This window comes from Chiloscyllium plagiosum, unplaced genomic scaffold (assembly GCF_037043375.1).
Source record: "Chiloscyllium plagiosum isolate Xiang-an unplaced genomic scaffold, Cpla_swu_hap1 HiC_scaffold_8, whole genome shotgun sequence".
Taxonomy (NCBI): domain Eukaryota; kingdom Metazoa; phylum Chordata; class Chondrichthyes; order Orectolobiformes; family Hemiscylliidae; genus Chiloscyllium; species Chiloscyllium plagiosum.
The window spans coordinates 102976699-102982698 of record NW_028270146.1 but is presented as its reverse complement, the minus strand read 5'-3'; positions in this window follow the sequence as shown (position 1 = coordinate 102982698).

Sequence of the window (6000 nt, the reverse complement as noted above, 5' to 3'; positions counted from 1 at the left end):
CTCAAGAACTACAACCAGCACTAGATTGGTTTGAATTTAATTATAAATATTACAACACTCTACAAAGACGTGGCAGTAGCCGAAGAGCACCTTTGTTTCCCCATGATATGTGGTCGGTCTATGAGACAACAATAAACGATGAAGATCGCACAAATAATCACGGAGAATTGCTTTTGAACTCGGAGCTCACCACCCAACCATATGGAAATGTATTGGAATGTTAATGAAAGGGGGGCGGGGTGATTTATATAGGAACAGCTGATAGCGGGTTACCCACCACAAATAAAGCTAAAAAAGTATCGAGACGCAGACGATAGAATAAAAAAAATGTTTTTGAAGACGGCGAAAGAGATTGTTTGGAATGTCTTAGAGGAATAGCGCATAACTATCAAATGAACTAAAATTTCATTGTTTAATATTAATGTGAGATTTTACTGCCATTATAAAGATTTAAAAAATATATTTCCTTTTTCTGGTTAAAGTTTGTTTATTTTTATATATAAACCAATAAAATGATATTTATTTTACCTCTTTTTTATCACTATGACTACATGTAGTTGTATAAATAAAGGGGACTGAGAAGTATGAAAGAACAGGCGGGAGGGAAAACAATCAGTACATGTATATATTTCCGGTGGCGAATAGTCTCCAGAGGTCAAATGACCCCAGTGGAGAAACGCTGGTGGAGAACCGGCAGTGGCTAATCATCGGCGGCGAATCGTCACCAACCCACACAGGGACTGCTGTTCTCTAATATACTCAGGAGTTGCGGATCTGAGTGTTATAAAAAGGAGCTGCGAACTTCTGTAACATGCACAGGAACTGTATATATATATATGCGGGGACTGTTGTTCATTATATAATCGACAGGGACACATGTTCTCCATAATATTCCCTGGGAATTCTATGCAACATTCACAGGAACTGCTTTTTTCCTACAGCTACACATCGACTGCTGCATTCTCTAAATACGCAGGGACGGCTGTTCTCTGTAATGTAGATCAAAAATCAAATGACACCAAGTGTAGTCCAAGAGGTTTATTTGAAATTGCAAGTTTTCAGAGCTCTGGTCCTTCCTCAGGAGTGGTATCTGTATTATACACATGGGCTGCTATCCCCTGTGATGTGTATTGTAACTGAAGTTCTACACAATATACAGGCAGTGATTGCTGTTCTCTGTAATATGCACAGGAACTGCTGTTCTCCACCATCTGACTGCTGTCCTTTAAAATATAGGTAGGAATTGTTTTTCTCCATAAAATATTCACCAGATTATTTACCGGGAGTCTGTTCTGCTTAATATACAGAGGGGCAGCTGTTGTCTGTGATATAGGCAGAAGTGGGTACTGCAGATGCTAGAGATTAAGAGTCAAGGTTAGAGTAATGCTGGAAAAGCACAGCAGGTCAGGCAGCATCCGAGGCGCAGGAAAATCGACGTTTTGGGCAAAAGCCCTTCATCAGGATGCCCAGGGATTGCTGTTCTCTCTAATATACACAGAAGCTGCTAATCTATATAATATATGCAGGGAATGTGGTCGTCTTTTATATAAACAAGGACTGCACTTCTCTATAATATAGACTGAGACTGCTGTTCTCTTTTCTATAGATAGGAACTGCTGCTCTCTAGCTTGTAGTCAGGGACTGTAGCTCTTCCCAATATGCACTATCTCTGTGGTACACATGAACTGCTCTTCTCTTAATATGCACAGGAACTACTGTTCTTTGTGACATAGACAGGGACTGTTTATAGGGACAGAGAGTGTTCTTCTATAAAACAGCATGGTGGCTCAGTGGTTAGCACTGTTGCCTCACAGCGTCATGGATCCAGGTTCAATTCCAGCCTCAGGCAACTGTCAGTGTGGAGCTTGCACATTCTTTCCATGTCTGCATGAGTTTCCTGCAGGTGATCCAGTTTCGTCCTGCAATCCAAAGATGTGCAGGTTAGGTGAATTGGCCATTCGAAATTGTCCATAGTGTTCAGGGATGTGTAGGTTATGGGCATTAGTCAAGGAAAATGTAGAGTAATGGGGTGGGTTACTCTTCAAAGTGTCAGTGTGAACTTGTTGGGCCAAATAACCAGTTTCCGCACTGTAGGTATTCTATGAACATGTACATACATTGTTCTATAAAACATTCCCAGGGACTGCTGTCCTCTACAATATACACAGAGAGTGCTTTTCTACAAAAGAAAGATGGTCTGCTGATCTTCTCAATATACAAAAGGATTGCTGTTCTCTGTAATATGCATAGGAAGGAACTGACAATCTCTCCAGTATACAGAGGGACTTTTGTTCTCGAGAATATACACAGGAATGTCTGACCTCTATTTTACACAGGAACTGCTGTCCTTTCAAATGTGCACAGGAACTGCTGCTCTGTGGAATATACACAAACTCCTCAAATACACAGGAATTGCTGTTCTCTGATATCCACAGGAACTACTGCTCTGTGGAATATGCACAGGGAACTGTTGTCCTTGTCATATAGACAGAGACTGTTGTTCTCTCTAATATTGACAGGGACTGCTGTTCTCGATAATATAGAAAGGATCTGCTGTTCCAAGTAATGCAGTCAAGGACTGCTGTTCTCTATTCTGTGGATCAGGACTGCTGTTCTGTAGACTTGAGAAAGGGATTGCATCTCTCCTCAGTATACACAAGGACTCTAGCTCTATGCAATGTACACAGGAACTGCTGTTCTCTGTAATATGCACAGAGACTTCTGTTCTCTGTAATAGACACAGCGACTGATGTTCTCCGTAAAATACACAGGGACTGTTTTTCCAGTAACATACTTAAGGACTGCTGTTCTCTCCAATACACACAGAGACTACAGTTCTCTGTGACATACACATGGACTGCCGTTCCCTGATATATGCGCAGGAGCTGTGGGTTTGTGTAATATAAACTGGACTGTGGATATACTAAATATGCACAGTGACTAATGTTCTCTATCATATCAGCATGGACTGCTTCTCTCTAATAAAGGCACAGATGGTTTCTGTCTATAATATAGACAGGAGCTGCTTTTCTCCATAATATAGACAGGGACAGCTTTTCTCTGTGCAATGCGGAGGTCCTGCTGTTCCTTGTCATATATACAGGAACTGTTGTTCTCTTTCCTATAGAGAAGGTGGGCTGTTCTCTACAATTTCACAGGGACTGCTGTTCTATACAACATTCACAGGAACTGCTGTTCTCTACAATACAGGGGCTGCACTGTACATAGGGACTAGTCTTCTCCACAATATACACACCAACTGCAGTCTGTGTGATAGACACAGGGCTGCTGCTTTCTATAATATACACAAGAGCTGCAGATCTCTGTAATGAACACAGGAGCTGAGGATTTCAGTATTTTACATAGGAACTGTGCATCTATATGATATGCAGGGACTGCTACTCTCGATAATATAGACATGGACTGCTGTTCTCAATAATATAGATATGGACTGCTGTTCTCTATGATATAGACAGGGACTGCATTTCTCTGTGATGTAATCAGGGGCTGCTGTTCGCCACAATATGCTTAGAAACAACTGCTGTCCTCTATAATATCACTGGGACTGCTGTTTGCTACAATCTACATGGAGACTGCTATTCTCCTCTACAGTATGCATAGGAATTGTCATCTTCACACAGCAAATGCTGCCCTCTCCAATGTGCACAGGAAATGTTCTGTACAAAGTACACAGGAATAGCTCTTCTCTATGAGAGATTCGGGACTGGTGTTCTCTGTAAAATACAGACTGCTGTTCACTGTAATGTATGCAGGGACTGGTGTTCTCCATAATATTAACAGGGACTGCTCTTCTGTCTGGTGTGGCCAGGCACCACTGTTCTCTGCCATAGATACAGGAGCTGCAGGTCTCTACAATATACACAGGAACTGCAAATCTCTGTATTATATACTGCAACTGCGGAATTCTGCAATGTACACTGGGATTGCTGTTCTCTGTAATATACACAGTGACTGTTGTTCTCTATAACATCATCACAGACTGCTTATCTGTAATAAAGGCATGGACGGTTGCTGTCTATAATATAGACAAGAACTGTTTTTCTCCACAATATAGACAGGGACTGCTTTTCTCTGTGCTATACGCAAAGCTTGCTGTCCCCTGTAACATACACAGGAACTTTTGTTCTCTTTCATATAGAGAGGGTCTGCTGTTCTCTGCAATTTCTCTTCTGTATAATAGACACAGGGACTATACAACTTCTATACAACTTTCACAGGAACTGCTGTTCTCTATAATATATACAGAGATTGCTATTCTTTGTACTGCACACCTGGCCTGCTGTTAGATTCATAAAGTCGCAGAGATGTACAGCATGGAAATAGACTCTTCTGTCCAACTCATCCATGCTGACGAGATATCCTAAATTCATCTAGTCCCGTTTGCCAGCATTTGGTCCATATCCCTCTAAATGCTTCCGATTCATATAGCAATGCAGATGCCTTTTAAACGTTGTAATTGTCACAGCCTCCACCATTTCCTCGAGCAGTTCATTCCATACACACAGCACCCGTTGCATGAGAAAATTGCCCCTTAACTACCTTTACCCTCACACCCTACACTTGTGCCCTCTAGCTCTGGACTCCCCCACCCCAGGGAAAAGACCAGTCTCTATTTGCCCCATCCATGCATGTCATGATTTTATAAACCTCTATAAAGTTACCCCATAGCCTCTGACACTGCAAGGAAAACAGCCCCAGTCTATTCAGCCTCTCCCTATAGCTCAAACCCTCCAATCCTGGCAACATCCTTGTAAATCTTTTCTGAACCCTTTGAAGTTTCACAACATCCTTCCTATGGAAGGGAGACCAGAATTGCACACAATATTCCAAAATCAATATCCTGTACAGATGCAACATGATCTTCCAACTCCTGCACTGAATGCTCTGACCAAGCATATTAAACGCCTTCTGCACGAGCCTATCTACCTGTGACTGTACTTTCAAGGAACTAAGAACCTGCACTCTAAGGACGCTTTGTTCAGCAACAGTCATAGAGTCATAGAGATGTACAATACGCAAACAGACCCTTCGGTCTAATGTGTCCATGCTGACCAATCTAGTCCCATTTGCCAGCACCCGGATCCCTCCAAACCTTTCCTATTCATATACCCATCCAGAGACCTTTTAAACGTTGCAATCATACTAGCCTCCACCACTTCCTGTGGCAGCTCATTCCATACCCGTACCACCCTTTGCATGAAAACGTTGCCCCTTAGGTCTCTTTTATATCTTTCCCCTCTCACCCTAAACATATTCCCTCTAGTTTTGGACTCCCCTACCTCAGGGACGAGACTTTGTCTATTTATCCTATCTATGCCCCTTATGATTTTATAAGGTCACCCCTCAGCCTCCGATGCTCCAGGGAAAACAGCCCCAGCCTATTCAACTTCTCCCTGTAGCTCAAATCCTTCAACCCTGGCAACATCCTTGTTAATCTATTCTGAACCCTTTCAAGTTTCACAACACCTTTCCGATAGGAAGGAGACCAGAATTGCATGTAATATTCCAAAAGTGGCAACCGCAACATGACTTCCCAACTCCTGTACTCAATACTCTGACCAATAAAGGAACGCAAACCAAACACCTTCTTCACTATCCAATCTACTGTGACGCCACTTACATGGAGCTATGGGCCTGCACTCCAAGGTCTCTTTGTTTAGCAACACTCCCTTACCATTAAATGTATAACTCCTGCTAAGATTTGCTTTTTCCCCAGGACCTCACCATTAAGTGTATAAGTCATGCTAAGATTTGCTTTCCCAAAATGCAGTGCCTCACATTTATTTAAATTAAAACTCCATCTGCCACTCCGCAGCCCATTTGGCCCATCCGATCAAGTTCCTATTGTACTCTGTGGTAATCTTGTTCGCTGTTCACTACACCTCCAATTCTGGTGTAATCTGCACAATTGTCCTCCACAACTTTCACACGAATGCTATTCTGTCTAATATCTGCTATCCTCTACAATATACACAATGA